Source organism: Heteronotia binoei, chromosome 6 (assembly GCF_032191835.1).
Source record: "Heteronotia binoei isolate CCM8104 ecotype False Entrance Well chromosome 6, APGP_CSIRO_Hbin_v1, whole genome shotgun sequence".
NCBI lineage: Eukaryota > Metazoa > Chordata > Lepidosauria > Squamata > Gekkonidae > Heteronotia > Heteronotia binoei.
Window position 1 is genome coordinate 30,158,460 of NC_083228.1, and position 16,577 is coordinate 30,175,036.

The 16,577-nt window shown below is 46.0% G+C and overlaps 1 protein-coding gene across 1 annotated transcript in view; it reads right to left on the reverse strand.

Moving 5' to 3' along the window:
* The window catches only part of PALD1 (phosphatase domain containing paladin 1), a 164,673-nt gene extending 149,504 nt beyond the window's left edge, over positions 1 to 15,169 (reverse strand). Inside the window, exon 1 of the mRNA XM_060241190.1 lies at positions 15,077 to 15,169. The gene's annotated coding sequence lies outside the window, so the exon portion shown is untranslated. The remainder of the gene's footprint in view (positions 1 to 15,076) is intronic.
* Between the last annotated feature and the right edge of the window lie 1,408 nt (positions 15,170 to 16,577).

Here is a 16,577-nt window from a genome sequence, read left to right on the forward strand (position 1 = left end):
AGATCTCCAGACCCCTCCTAGAAGCTGAAAATATTATGTGTAACTGAATTGTCACATAATACACTGCTTAGCATATTTGTGGAAAGTAATATATAAGTTACTTATATGTTACTTAAGCAAGAGTTACAAATATACTTAGTACAGACATAGAGCTGCAATAGCTGCCAGTTGGAATATTCTGGAGGGGAGGAGAAAAATCTGAAATCAGAAACCATCAACATTGTAGCTGACAAAAAGACGACCATAAACTGGGCTTAAAGCTTAAACACAATATGCACATTTCAACCCTGTTATGCAGATACAAAAGATTGTGTTCTTAGTAAATATGGCTGCATTCCTCACAACAACACTCCCCTGGGAGTAAGCCCCAATGATTAAAGTGGGGCTTAGTTGTGAGTAAGCTCCCTTAGGCTTAGAAACCAAAGCCACCCCCAGACAGACAAATTCCTATTCTAGCACATGCAATTTCATTTCCATTAATTCTCATCAGAGCAAACAATTCAGAAAAGTTTTTTTTCAATACTTCCCCAAAATCCCATGCATGTGAAGGGGGGGGAGAAATTGGGGAAAGATTTGTGGGTTTTAGCAGCCCCTCACAACTCTAGCTATGTGAGGAGAGGGGAAGATAGCTTACATTGTATAATAAGAAAAACTGAATTGTCCTATTTGCACATTTCAATTTCAATAAAGCCAATGCCTATAGTTTGTCCCACTTTTGCCAGCTATGGGAAATGGCAAACAAATTATGGCCGTTTTCGCACTCACGTTTTACTGGCGCCACGACCCTCCTGACGCCGGCGAATCTGCATGGATTTCGCACCAGAAGCGCCGGCGCACCCAGAAGCGCCGGCTACTTCCGTCGCTAAGCCAGCGCAAACGGAAATCGCAAAGATGCAGGAAAACGTTTGCGCTGGCTTAGCGACGGAAGTAGCCGGCGCTTCTGGGTGCGCCGGCGCTTCTGGTGCGAAATCCATGCAGATTCGCCGGCGTCAGGAGGGTCGTGGCGCCAGTAAAACGTGAGTGCGAAAACACCCTATCTGATTATTAGCTCACCCTTCCCCCAAGGGACTCAAATGGTCTATGCAGATTCCCCTTTAATCCTCACAACCACACTGTGATGCAGACCGGACCACTAACTCCCTCAGCACTAGGGTACCTACAATGCCATCCTTAACAAAAGTTACTTCTTCATGTCAGAGAAAGGGGATTTGCACTTGGGTTGATTTATTCCTGTTCCAACACTTTAATTATCCCACCAACTCCATATACGCCAAGCCCTGGAAATCTTACTGGGGCATGTTTTCTGTCTTTGGCCATCAAATACCAGCTGACTTATGGTGACCTCGTTCCAGGGCAAGAGACATTCAGAGGTGGTTTGCTATTGCCTGCCTCTGCATCATGACTCTGGTATTCCTTGGCAGTCTCTCATTCAAATACTAGCCAAGGCCGACCTGGCTTAGCTTCCAAGATCTGACAAGGTTGGGCTAGCCTGTGCTATTTTGGAACTTCAGCAGATCATTAAATACTATACTTTTTCAAGCTTGTTTTCCTCACCTATAAAACACAGTGTTTAAAAGAGAGAAAGATTCAGCAGAATCTTAAACAAAGTTACACCCTTCTCAGGAAGGACTTCCAAAGGCTTAAAAGAGTATTTTATTTTGTGGTGTTGTATTTTATGTATTTGTTTTCTTGCTTCGTTTATACTCTGCCTTTCTCCCCAATGGGGACCCAAAGCAGCTTCCATCGTTCTCCTCTCCTCCATTTTATCCTCACAACAACCCTGTAAGGTAGGCTAGGCTGAGAGTTTAATTGGCCCAATATCACCCAGCAAGCTTCCAGGGCAGAGTAGGGATTCACACCTAGGGCTGTCATGCTCCCGGGCCAGGCGGGGGTCCTCCTGCTTGGGAGGTCCCCAATTCACCAGCCCGCATAGGGCTGGTGGGGGATCCCCTCCCGACGCCCATGGCACGATGATGTCACTCTCAAGTGATGTCATCGCGCTGGCAATGTTATGCGCCGGTCGCTCTAGGAGCTTCTGGGGAAACTCTATGGTTTTCCTGGATGCTCTAGCAATTCGGGAGGGAAACTCTATGGTCCCCCACCGGAGACCGCAGGGGACATGGCAACCCTATCTACATGACACTGACCACACTGGCTCTTACTAGAATGAGAGATCCATTTACAAACCGCAAGAAACGGTAATAAAATCTCCAGGAAAATTAAGAGTAGGTGTGGAAGTAAACATCCCACCCCTTGTACATGCAGGGGGGAAAACCTGAGATACACAACTCTTGCAGAGGAGGTGGGGGGAATAGTTCCCTTCCATCTTCCTGTTTTTCCCCTCAATTTATGGCAGCAGCTTTTGCTGGCTGTTTAGTTAAACCAGGTCTGAGCCAAGAGACACATCCTGCGCAGCAGGGGAGCATTTGTAATCTGTGGCACCTCTCTGTCAGATCTCGCCATGATCCTAGAATGTTTGTTACCATATCACTTTACAGCACATTAATCCATCCTGGGACTCAGGTTTTGACACACAGAAGATTTTAATTCAGAACTCATTTACGGCTCATGAGCTCAGAAGTGTCGGACCACTGACATGCAATGCAACACTGGAACAGACCCTGAAGCAGCTGGGCTGAAGGTTACAGTCGCAATGGCATGCTGAAGACAGGCGAAGTCAGGTTCACATGTGCGGGTACACCTGTGGGTTGCCAACTGCCACCTGGAAATTTGGGGCTGGGGCCTTGGGAGAGACCTCAGCAGGGTACACTGCCAGAGAGTCCACCCTCCAAAGCAGCCATTTTCTCCAGGGGACCTGATCCCTGTCATTTGGAGATCAGTTGTAATTCTGGGAGATCTCCAGGCCTTACCTGAAGATTGGCCGTCCTATACACCAGCCAGTGACTCACTGTTGAACAAGTAATCCAAATCCATTGTGGGGGGGGACACTTGTTTGAGGGGATACAAGGCAACCTGAATGTTGCACCTGCAAAAGTTTATAGAGAGAGAGGAGGAAGTTGCCAATGAATAGTCCAAAATTATTTAACATACTGATCGAAATGCTGGCTGCTAGGGTGGCCGGATCACAGTTGGATAGCTCCTGGAGATTTAGGGAGGGAGCCTGGGGAGAACACGGCCCTCAGTGGGGTACATTGCCACAGAGTCTATCCTCCAGAGCAGCCATTTGCTCCAGGGGAACTGACCTCTAGAGTCTAGAAATGAGCTATAATTGCTAGGAATCCCCAGGTCCCACCTGGAGGCTTGGTATCCCTACTGGCTGCCAACTGGTTTCCAGATCAAATTCATGGTTCTGGTTTTAGCCTTAAATGGTTCCCCTCTCACACTACAATCCCTTCACATTGCCTGCATTCTTCATCACACAATCTTTGGATGGTTTCCAGCACTCAAGTGGCTCACCTCTCCTCTACCAAGATAAGGGCTTTCTCTGTGGTGGCCCCATCCTGGTGGAATGATTTATCAGAGGATATGTGCGCCCAGCAGGAACTTGTTAATTTCCTCAATGCCTGCAAGATGAATGCTTCCAATAGGCTTTTAATAAGTCGTTGCACATGCTGGGTGATTCTTGTATTGTTTTCACCAGATCATTTTATTGTTGGGTAGTTGGTTGCAGCCATGTTCAATAGGAGATTCATATAGTTAGCTTTAAACTGTGTTATATATATTATTACTTTTATGACTGTTTATTGAATTGTATTTTTCTTTGATGTAAGCTGTACTGAGACTCGCTTGTCAAGGGAGTGATGAGATATCTGAATAAATAAATAACTGTTATAATAGGATTATTATATCTATTATTACATACATACGTGTTGTCAAGCTACAGTTGATTCATGGTGACCCCAACAAGGGTCTTTCAAGGAAAGTGAGAAGCAGAAGTGGCTTGCCATTGCCTTCCTCTGCACATTCTTCCTCACTTGTCCCCCATCCAAGTACTAACTTTAGTTTCCGAGACCTGACACAATTGGGCTGTAGCACACTGTCTTCTCTCCCCGTCTATTATTAATAATGTAATAAGACACGTTCTTGGAATGTGTCACTTCTGACATTGTCCTGGGGAGGGAATCTTATGCCAAGGAGCAGGACAACCTATAACCTTTCCCCCTGACATCTAAAATATCATCAGCCTTTCAGTTTGGGGGTCAATCGTGCAATTTGACAACTACAATCAAAACCTTAATGTTAGGACAACAAGCAAAGGAACAAAACTATTGTGTCCTTTCTGTACCACACACAGATGTCCAAGAGGGGACCAAAAATGGCAGAGGAGCAGAGCTGTTTATAGACAGAGGTACGGTCACAAAGCCCTCCATGAACTTTAGGGTCAATCAAAGATCCCCACAACTAAAACCCTATCTACTGCACTACAATTAGCTAAGTCATGAATATCTCACATGTCACTTAAACCCTTTCCTGCAGTTCTGGTGGTAGAAACTATATGGAGGGTGGGGGGTGGGGAGAGAACAAGTGGCATATAAACTAGTAAGTGGCAACTGGCTAAGTGCCAGATAATTTGTTCAAATCATTTATATTATTTTGAACCACAAGACATGTTGGATGCAATGGCAGAAAGGTGGCAGTGAAATGAACTGAATAAATCCATAGAATAAGAAATCATGGCAATGTCAAGAGTGAGGTTTTTAAGCAAAGCTTGCCTGGCTGACAACTTGTATCTTTGATGGTAGCAATACAGTTACTATGGTTGCCAGGTCTGACTCAGGAAATATCTGGGGACTTTGGGGGTGGATTCAGGAGAGTTTGGGGGTGGAACCAAATGCATGGGTGTGACAAGCGCAATTGAACTCCAAAGGGAGTTCTGGCCAACACATTTTAAATGGTCTGCACTCCTTTTAAATGCCTTCCTTCCACTGGAAACAACGGAGGATGGGGCACCTTCTTTAGGAGCGCATAGAATTGGACCCCCTGGTCCAATCTTCTTGAAATTTTGGGGTTTTTTGAGGGGAGGCACCAGATGCTATGCTGAAAATTTGACGCCTCTACCTCAAAAAACAGCCCCTCCAGAGCCCCAAATATCCACAGATTGATTCTCTGTTATACTCTATGGAGATCAATCTTCATAGGGAATGATGGAGTGCCCAGCGGACATCCCCCCCCCCCATTTTCTACTAACCCCAAAGTGGAGGGAAAGTTTCCAAACTGGGAGGTCCCCTGCCTCCAACTGGGGATTGTCAACCCTAACCGCTAGCAATGAGGCTGAACAGCCTTGCACAACGTTAAGTACACACTCAAACCAAAGAAAACTCATTTCACTGATGCACACACTGGCTCATCTTTCTCCTGAACAGGGCCGGATCTCGGGCGGGCAGAGGGGGGTGCTTGCCCTGGGCGCTGACAGAGGGGGGGCGCCAAATTGGGTATGGAGCCCATTATATTCTATGGGACCATAAAATAGAATGGCCCATAAGGGGGGCGCCATTTTTTTATTTTGCCCCCCCTCAAAAACCATGTAGATCCAGTCCTGCTCCTGAATGCATGTCAAAGGGAACTTTAAGGGCTTTTTCAAAGGAAACTTGAGATTTCTTCCCATTAAAACTCGTAGCCTATGTTGCTAGTAAAGGGAACTATGCTGCTTAACCACAACAGCCTATTGCTTAAAAGGGGGGGGGGGGGGTGGAAATCCCATAATGGCTTCTTTAACAATAATGTGATTCCTAGTACCACAGGAACAAGGCCTAAATGCACAAAGGCATTCAGCAACTGAGAAAACAGTGTAAAATGACATCTGTTTTCAGTGTAAGGAGAAGTGGTAGAAAACTAGACATAACAGATATAATTTTCATCAAATATATGCAAAGAGCTGCTTGCCAAAAGCCAAAAGAATCTGTACACTTTATTAGAATTACAGTGTGTTTACATGAAGGAGGGCAGATTAAATTTCTTTTCCTCAAATTTATGATATTGTTATGAACAGCAAAACAAAACACTTAGCCAAATGGATTTTTAAAGCCACAATTTCCAGTAGCCTCTCCAAGCATCCGTTAAAATATTGTTCTGAAGAAATATATCGCTCTGCATTTTAAAAGTGACTTAATGACTGCGCCTTAAATCATGGGAGGAAGGGCAGTTTTAGAAGCTGAGAAAAGCGGTTCTGAAGCTGAATACACACACACTTGATCTCAATAGAAGCCTTTAAATAAAAAGTTTTGAGCAGAAATAGAACGCTGTTTGCAAGGATAAGAGAGCAGTGAAGTTGGACTGTTTCAGTGTTCTGGGAGTGGGCTATGGGGTGCTAACAAAAGAGAATGCTTTTTCATCCAATGGAAGAGTTAACTTGGGATCTGACTCAAATCTGTTATTAAAGGATACCTGGGATTGAAATTATCTGCATCATGTTTTCATAACATTATAGCAAGATGCGGTCACTCTGGGTTGCCAACCTCCAGGTGATCTCTAGAATTGATCTCTAGAAAACCAAGATCAGTTCTCCTGGAGAAAATGGCTACTTTGGAAGGTGGACACCCTGTGGCATTATACCCTGCTGTGCCGAGGTCCCTTCCTTCCCCAAGGCCCAAGCTCTCCAGGCTCTAAAAAGGTAAAGGTAATCCCCTGTGCAAGCACCAAGTTGTTACCAACTCATGGGGTAACAAACATCACATCACAATATTTTCTTGGCAGACTTTTTACAGGGTGGTTTGCCATTGCCTTCCCCAGTCATCTAAGCTGGATACTCATTTTACTGACTTCAGAAGGATGGAAGGCTGAGTCAACCTTGAGCCGGCTACCTGAACCCAGCTTCTGCCGGGATTGAACTCAGGTCGTGAGCAGAGTTTGGACTGCAGTACTGGAGCTTGCCACTCTGTGCCACGGGGCTCCTTCTCTCCAGGTTCTACTGCCCCCCCCCCCATCTTCAGGTATGTCCCAACCCAGAGCTGACAATCTTAGGTCACCCAACTCTATCCCCCCCGCCACCTCAATCCTTCCAGTGAGCTCAGAACAGAATAGGCAGGGTTATCCCATTTTCCCCTCTTGACACTCCTGTGAAGTACTTTAGGTTGAGAGAAAAAAACTGCCATGGCGAGGACTTGTCTTCTCCCCACCACTGTGTTATTCTGTAATGCACCACATATAACAGTAATACTACATAAAAATAATAAAATTGCCATCTATAGCCAAGCCAGTGCTGCAAAGGGCTGCTCTCCACTGGGATCAGAAAACTCTCCATATAGATGCCAAAACAGGGTAGGCCAAAAATAAGAAAGAACACAAGAAACAATGTGAGGTTTTTGACCCAGAGTTAGTGGAAACACCCATGCAAACCCCCAAACGATACATACCACTTAAGATAACATGAAACACTGGCATGCGCAAGGCCTGGCCTGGAGACACGACTTCACCATACAAAAGGATGTATATTTGGAAATCCAACACTATGATTTCAGTTCTATTCATAGCAAAAACCGCTACTCTTCCTGCCAATTAGAGAATCCCAAAAGCAACAAGGATCAAATGTATAAAGTCTTCGTAATCTTTCCATATTGTTGCAATTAAGATGGACAGCAGTTCATAAGGGGGCAGGGCTCTACAAATCCCTGAAGAACAAAATGGGCTGGGGGGGGTTGCTTTCTACTCAGTTTTTTCCCCCTCTGTATTCATAGGAGTTTGTTTTTTAAATTGAAATTGACATTACCCTAGGCACCATTAGTTATACAATAAGTAATACTGTAAGAAGAACCCTGCTGGATCAGACCAATGCTTCATCTAGTCTAGCATCCTGTCTCACACAGTGGCCGGCCAGCTCCTCTGGAGGGCCAACAACAGGGCATAGAGGCAGAGGCCTCCCCCTAATGTTGCCTCCTGGCTCTGGAATTCCACATCATCATGGCTAGTAGCCATTAATAGACTTAGCCTCCATGAATATATCTAACCCCCTTTTAAAGCTGTTTATTCCTGTGGCCATCGCCACATCCTCTAGCAGCAAATCCTGCATTTTAATCATTCTCTGTGTGAAGTGGCATTTCCTTTTGTTTGTCCTGAACCTTCTGATTCTAGTAGCCCAGGATACAGCTACATATCCCTCATTAGGAGCTTCTACTGACTTCAATACAGTCTACATAACCTGTCCTCAAGCTAGCCACTCTGCACCAGGGGGCACCTTCTCTCCAGGTTCTACTGCCCCCGCCCCCCATATCCCATGTTGGTCTGAAGCAATAGAACAAAGCTGAAGACCTGTAGAACCTTTAAGACCAACAACGTTTTATTCAGAATGCGCATGCATACTTCAACAGACAATGAAATGGGGTACAGTGAGCAGAGTTACACACAGCTAGTGGGCAGTGGTTAAGCGTGCAAAAGAGTACCAAGCTAGAATCTATGGCAAAATAGTACAATTAACAAACAGAAAGAACAACCAGTTTGTTTTAGATTCCATTTGTTGGGTTGGAAAGCAGCAAAGTCAATAAACATGTCAGAACTGAAGAGTGTCACAACAGCAATAAATGCAGAGTCTGTTAATTGCTTATAGCTCCTCAAACCTGGGTTAAACTGAGAACAAGTCTTCAAGGCAAGAGTCTCAGGTTACAGAGGTCACCCCCACCTGCTGGGTCATGAGCCCCTACAAAGCCACCATATTTTTTTCTGCTTTTTTGAAGGACCCTTTGCCGCCATACATATGTAGACAGCAAGGGGCGTAGCTCTTTGTTTACATGCCCAGAGGTGCCATAAGACACTGTGGTGAGGTTACTCAATAGTTCAGATGATTCCTCTACTTACTTCAGCTTGCTTCTAGCTCTGTTCACCTCACAGTACTCAGCTTTTGTTTCCTATGCACACCTCTTTTGGTCTGCTGCCACCTCTTTTGGTCTTGGACATGACATCTCATGATCTCATACAACTTTCTATTATATGCTTGCAGCTCAGTGAGCCCCATGCAGAGCGGATCCTGGGTCCAGAAAGCTGGAACACCATTGGTCTAGATTAGCTTCACAGAACACATAAAGGTATTCTTTATACAGTTGGTATAAGGAATGGACACATGAGTTCTAAGAGCTGGGAAACCTGCCCACAGCCACCCAAATCAGGCTGGATATCGACAGAAGGGGCACTTACTCAGGGTTTTCCCTTTTGATCACATTTGCAGTTCAGTTCTACATGCTGCAAATAAACCATTTGCTCCACAGGCCCCAGTACACAGCACCCTCGACACAGTGAATGGCCATCTCAGTGGTAGAGCAGACTAAAGCACCACTGGTTTCACCGGTGGCCTCACTTGCAACAGAGGAACCAGATGAAACATCCTCAGGGTTTCTCCCAGCTTTTATTCCAGTACCCAACTTTGGACTTGTTTTTGCAGTCTCCCTGAACAGCCTTTAAAGCACAGCTATTTATATACAGACTTCAGGGGCGGCAAGCTTAAGGGTGGGGAGTAGACGAAGGCTGGCAGCAACTTTGCAACAAGACGGAAAGCCTCAAGAGCTTGATTTGCCTCTCAGGCCCCACAAATCCTCCTGTTCCCTATGAGAGAATGGCTGTGAAATATATGAACCACGACTCTTTCCCATTGAGCTGAACGGCTCCCTATATGAGCCAAAAGGAATCCTCCAAAGTAGGCAGCTGGGCTTTGCCGATTTCTCCTTTCACACAGCTCAGCCTCTCATTCCAATGCCTCTGTCTTGGCTCACACAGGAAAACAAATTTTTCTTAGGAAAATTAGTTACTAAAAGTGTACAACCCGGGAGGGGGGGGGCACTTTGTGAAAGCTTCTTTTGCTAATCTCAGAATGATTTTAAAATTCCTTTGCTGTTCCTCGAAGAAGCTTGCAGGTCCCTCCCACCCCGAATTTGTTTATTCGTTATTCACACTGCCACTGGTTTTTGGCCAATAGGAAATCAGTGTCAGGCAAGTATCACAAACTCTTTTCAAAGGCAGCCAAACTAAGGAGAGACTCAGGCAGAAATGACTGGGGTAGCAACATGGAATTCTTTTTCACGTCTCTGTCAAGCTTTCTGCAGAAGAATATAATAGATGCTTCTCCTAGGAGGAATTCTAAAGGGCTGCTTTGAATGCAGTTTGTGTTTTGCTGTTCTTATACTTGTTATGATAGTGTTTTACTGTGATAGTGTTTTACTTTTCAAGTGATGGTATTTAGCAACACACAGGTGTGTCTAGCCCTCAGCCACTACTCAAGGGTTCCACATCAGCAACTAATGAGCAGCAAACTTACACTCCAGGGTTATGAAGACCGAGCTCTTCTCTGTTGTTTACCTCCTTCCACCCCACATGAAGCATTCAGAGGATATACTGCTACTGAATACAGAGGCTTCATTTTTCTTATTATGGCTAACAGAAGTTGACAGGCCCCATCGATGTGGCTTTTCAAGCTACAGACAAAAGCATGCCTTGCAGCCAGTAAACGCCGTAAGTTACACATCAGAATTTATCTAGGAAATGCACTGCATATCTCACACCCATACACAACAACATTTATAAATTAAAAAATGCATCCTGCACCACAACCCTCAGTTTGGATTTTCCCCGTACAATAGATTTCAATTGCACTCCAAGAGTAAATGGATGGATTTTATAATATCTCTTCAATGTACAACATATTGCATTTTGTAGCATGCTGGTGGTGGAAAGTGCCATCATCACAGCTGATTCATGGGAACTCTGTGGGATTTTCAAGGCAAGAGCTGTCCAGAGGTGGTTTGCCATGGCCTTCCTTGACCCTGCTATTCCTTGGTGGTCCCTCATCCAAATACTATCCAGAGTCGACCCTGCTTAGCTTCCAATACCTGCAAGATCAGGCTAGCCTGAGCTATCCAGGTTAGGGCTGTAGAAGGCGACACAAGAACATTTTCAGGGGGAAAGAAGTACTACTTTTAAGGAGGCTAAATGCCTACCCCCAAAAGAAAACAGGGGGAAAAATGTCATCCTAACTTATTCATGTCTGCTTGTGGTCAATTTCCCTTCTTCCCCACTGGACCATTTTTTAAAAGAAAAAAATTATATTTGCCTGTTTAAGCGATCCAGCCAATCAGGTGGGAGCGTGACATCACATAGCCAGGTTTGGCAATGGTGGTAACAACATTACTGAAAACAAGGCGAGGCTTGCATGACTGTAGGGACTACTTCGGCTGCTTTAAAACAGACTAAAAATGTTCTCTGACTTCATAAGGGTCACACGAGGAGAGGAAAGGTGCCAAGAATGGCTAACCTGCTCAGACCGCTGACAACGCACAGTCCATAGGGCTTTCTTTATAGAAAAAGCCCAGCAGGAGCTCATTTGCATATTAGGCCACATCCCCTGACATCACCATTGTTTCACACAGGGCCTTTTTGGTAGCCCAGCAGGAACTCATTTGCATATTAGGCCACACCCCCTGACACCAAGCCAGCCAGAACTCTGTTCTTCCTCAAAAAAAGCCCAAACAGAGACACCTATGCAAGGGAGCGATGCACATGCTGCAGCTCACCCAGGTTGCGTCTGGGGTCCCCACTGTCCTTCAGTCAGATGTGAGTTGTGGATTACCCTCAGTTCCTCCATACTCAGTCTCAGTGGGGGAAAGGGGCTTCAGCCTTCCCAGCGGCACTCCCTGGAAGGAGCTGTGAAAATGGAACATGGGAAAGACTGAATCCATTTATCCCAACACACCAGGATCCTGATCTGAATTGGGCACTACGTTCACAAAGAACTGAGGGGAATCAGCAACTCATGCCAGAGTAAACAACAGCACGGACTCCCAGACACAACCTGTGTAGAGGGTAACATGCAATTTGGCCTTAAATGTCATTGCACAGAAAAATGTAGCTTTAGAGTTCCACTGCATGCCCATAGCACACTTAAGCCAGTCCTTGCTATGAACAAGCCTGGTGTAATGGTTGAAGTGTTTGACTGGGACCTAGGAAAGCCAGGTTTGAATCTCCATTCCGTCATGGAAGCTTGCTTTGTGGCTTTAGGCCAGGCACACACTCTCAGCCTAACCTACCTCACAAAGCTGTTGTGAGGACAAAACGGAGGAGAGGAGAACAACAGAAGCTGCTTTGGGTCCCCACTGTGGAGAAAGGCAGGGTATAAATTCACAAATAACCAGCCACAAAATATTTATATGGGGGTTATCAGTCTCATATCTAAGGTGAAGATCCCCTGAAACTGAGTCAAAAGTCTGCCTTCCCCCATCCGCATTTTCTGAACTTGTAAAATGTCACCTGACAACACAGTCAATTTAAGTTTCACTCTTCCACATGAACAGGCTCATGGATTAGTTTTGACTGGGCAGAGCTCATGTGTCTCGTGTTATTTTACTTCAGGGGTATGGCTGAATAACCTGAACTGATTTTTCTTGTATCCTTGCCCACAATAAAGTCATTTAAACCTTCTTTCCTTTAGCCCAATTCCCCGTGTTTAAAAAGCTCACCCACTTTACATGCCAGGATGCTGGGCATGGCAAAGCCAGTGACCTCAGTCTAAGAATGGGTTTGTTGTTGTTCAGTCGCACAGTCGAGTCCAACTCTTTGCAACCCCATGGACAAAGTCATGCCAAGCCCTCCTGTCTTCTACCATCCTCTGAAGTCTGCTCAAATTCGTGTTAGTTACATCAGTAACGCTGTTAAGGATGGGTTAGAGAGGGGCAAATGCGTGCTGTTATTGTTGGCATTCTTCAACAAGTGCTTCTAGGGATTCAGAGATGACTTCCTGCCACCCTCTCAAACTGAAGAGGTCAGATGGGGCCCACATGTTCCCAGATGCTGGCATCAGCCTTCTTCAAAACACATGGACCTTGAAAGTATCCAGCTGTTGGATTCCTTCCCCCACCCTTTTTCAATGTTAAGATTCATATCCACCCAGGGCCTGTTCCAAGTTATTTTTGCTACCTCACGCAAGATACCCATCATCCCTTGGGCCAATCGTGACATGGACCCAGGAGGTGATATGCCAATCCCATCCTGTGCCACTGACAATGGAGAACCAGCCAAGCCTCTGTGGGGCACTGGCACCTTCCTCACTGCACTGCTCCAGAAAGGTCACTTGGGTGGCTCAGCTAGAGAACCTTCCCTTGCACATCCAATCTTACCCATCTAAGTAGACCTATGATTCTCCTGTGCAGCTGTGCCTCCATTGTTATAAATTTCCCAGAGACTTGTTCTTGAGGCTCATCTCTCTGCTATCAAAACTAGCCCCTTTACAATGCAACATGCACCTACCAATTACACAGGGATGGACCACTGTATTTAGGGCAGCTGAAGGCCAAATCTGTTTCAGTACTGCATTTGTTTGCCTCTTTGACTGTTGCGTGCAAACAAATACCTGTATTTGTCACATAATGCAAACTCTTCCTGCCGTATATTCTCCACCAAATCAGCACTTGAAACCAAAACAAAACAGTCTTTCTGCTGGATAAGCTTTTTCTGAGCAAGAGCCCTCCTTTGTCAGATATACACAGCACAATCCTATGCAGGGTTACACCAGTCCAAGCACACCAAACTCAACGGAGGCACTCAGCATAGGACTGCATTGAGAGTCCCTTTGAGTGGGGTAGGCAACTTCAGAAAAAGGGGAAAACAGGGTGGGAACAAAATGTGGCCAAAAGATCCAGCAACTCATGCGGGAGGAGGAAAGTGATCATTTCATTTATTTATGTTCCCCTTTCCCACCTTTCTGTCTCAAGGTGGCACCACAAAGTGGCCGTTCCACTCACCTGACCAAAGCCCTCTGAAGGTGCCACACGTGTGACCACAGCAGTGAGCTGCACGTCCATCAAGGCTGATGCCATCTGCCAAGTCTTTAAGGTGCCACCACAAGACTCCATTGTTTTTATTGCCACAGACTCGCAAGACTGCCCCAGATCTGAAAATCTCCTTCTGCCCTACCCACCACACATTCTCTCAGTCCCAGAACAAAAACATCTTCCCTAGCCAAGCGGAACAAAAGTTCTTCTCCCTTTCGAGTTCACCAAGGCCCCTTTCTTAGAACATTTTGCAAAGATTGCATAGATCTCACTATAAACTGCAAACATTTCACCTTCGTGGTAAACATTGGTTTTTTTCCCCATCCCATCAGCAGTGCCATGTTGTAAGCCGAACAGTCCTCAAAACAAACCAGGAGAGTCATAAAGGTTTGGGACAAGGGCCAAAAAGGAACTGGCTACAAGGGAGTTTTCCTAATCTGCTACTCAAGAAATACAATGAAGGCTTCAGCACTAAAACACACTTGGAAACACATTCCGTTAACATCAGCATTTCTTCGCAAACTGACGCATTTAAAATCATAATGCATATTCATTCTACAAACCACAGCAGCAGTGTGGGTAAGGTACAGGCTACCTGGTGTCCCATTGGTGCCTAGGCATTCCAGCGCACAATCCTCAACATCCCAGATTTTAACACTTTAATAATGTGATCAGCTCTCCAAACTGCAGACTGAATGTTTCCCCTTCCATTTAAAACAAGGGGGAAAATGTTTTTAAAATCCAGTTAAACCCACCACCATTGATGTATGACATACTTTAGCTTCTTTAAAGTGCTATATACATTCTTAAGGACTGTTATTTTCTTTTTTAAAGAGCCAACACCAGCTTTTCTCCTTTCAAGTTTATCAATTTCACCATCAGGACACTGACAGAGAAGCCGCTCCGCTCCGCCCCACCCCACCCCCCACCCCTAGAGCACCAGCCAGATTATTTTTTTAAGTATGTTGATTTCACACAGCAAAAGTATGCAGAGAAACTGCAACTTTCCAGCACCGATGTCTTTCCAACATGTTCCTCAGTACTCAGCAGATGATATATACAAACACTGGAGTAACAGGCAAGACCTAAGGCTGTGGGAAAAGGAAACCTTCCACAATCCTCAACTTGAAACAGAGGATCGAGTACTTGCTACTCACTAACAAAGTAATGAAGGATCCCCTCCAGAAATGACCAAAGCAAAGAATAAGCCGGAGCAGAGGCCAGTGTAACAAGGAGTGCAGCTAGAAAAAAATGATGCTAAATGTGTCTTTTCCCCTCCCCTTTACATCTGCCCGAGCAGGTCCACTTTCCCGTCCTAGAACGAGGGAGGCTGGGGCTGAGAACCAAAGAAGTCAGCAGACCCGTTGCTGTACCTGATTTCGAGCAGCAGCGGAGGGCATCCAGTTTCCTCTCCAGGGGAAGAAGGGGGGGGAAGTTCAAACCTTCAGAGCTTCAGCAAAAACACACAAGACCTGCAATTGTCAGCAATGATTTTCAAGGAAGGCGCTCTCCCTGCGTCTTGCCAATACTCAGGGCGCTCCATCAAAAGCCTGCAGCTGCTGCTTCAGCCCCTAAGCAGTTAAACCCATCTCGGGGGCGGGAGTGGGGGAGAACAGCAGGCGATCGATGGAGGAGCCGGCAGCAGAAAGTCCAGACTGCGGGATTTTGTCTGCAGAGATCGAATCGTAGCAAGCAATTGCCAGCAAAAAACAGGCGAGGGGAGCAGCAGCAGCTCACACCCTCCGAGAGGAACAGCCTCCACCGCCTGCGAGCCGGAGGAGGTGGGGGTGGACTTTAAATAGAGGGTCAGCGACGTGGGCTTCTCTGCCAATGAAAAGCTCGGGATTCTTGGAAAAGGAGTTGCAGGCGCTAGGAGACACCAACAGCCCCAGGAGGACAAGGTTTCCTTCAGCTGATGGGGAAGAGAGGAGGAGAGAAGGGCCTGCAGGGCTTCCTCAAGAATCCAACCATTGGGCCAGCTTCCAGCCACAGCACTTCTGACAAGTCTTCACCATCTCAGCAGAAGTGATGGGAGGTCCCTGGCAGCCATCCTCTGATTTTCATATGTATCCCCTCTTCTTGTGAAGAAGATAGAAGATATTGGATTTATAAAGTTCAAGGTAGTCCCCTGTGCAAGCATTAGTCGTTTCCAACTCTGGAATGACGTTGTTTTCACATTTTCATGGCAGACTTTTGACGGAGTGGTTTACCATTGCCTTTCCCAATCATCGCTTTCCCTCCAGCAAGCTGAGTACTCATTTTACCGACCTCTGAAGATTGGAAGACTGAGTCAGCCTTGAGCCAGGTTCCACCGGGATCGAACTCAGGTCGTGAGCAGAGAGCTCGGACTGCAGTACTGCAGCTTTACCACTCTGTGCCACGGGGCTCTCTATTGGATTTATACCCCACCCTATACTCTGAATCTCAGAGTGGCTTACAATCTCCTTTTACCTCCCCCACCCCCCCACAACAGACACCTTGTGAGGTAGGTGGGCTGAGAGAGCTCTGACAGAAGCTGCCCTTTTGAGGACAACTCCTACCAGAGCTATGGCTAACCCAAGGCCATTCCGGCAGCTGCAAGTGGAGGAGTGAGGAATCAAACCCAGTTCCTCCAGAAAAGAGTCCGTACACCTAGCCACTACACCAAACTGGCCCCAGCATCCACCAAACTGGAAGGGAATTGGAAGGAGGGGAAAGAGGGTCTGTCAGGCAAGCCAGCTGCTTCCAGTTCTCAGCTTCCAGCACTCTCAAAGCCATTTTGGTCTCTCCAAATCAATAAAGAGGACATTATTAGACAAGCAGTGCCATCTATTCATATGTCAGTAGCATTTATACTGACTTGGATGGCCCAGGCTAGCCCAGTCTCAGAAGCTA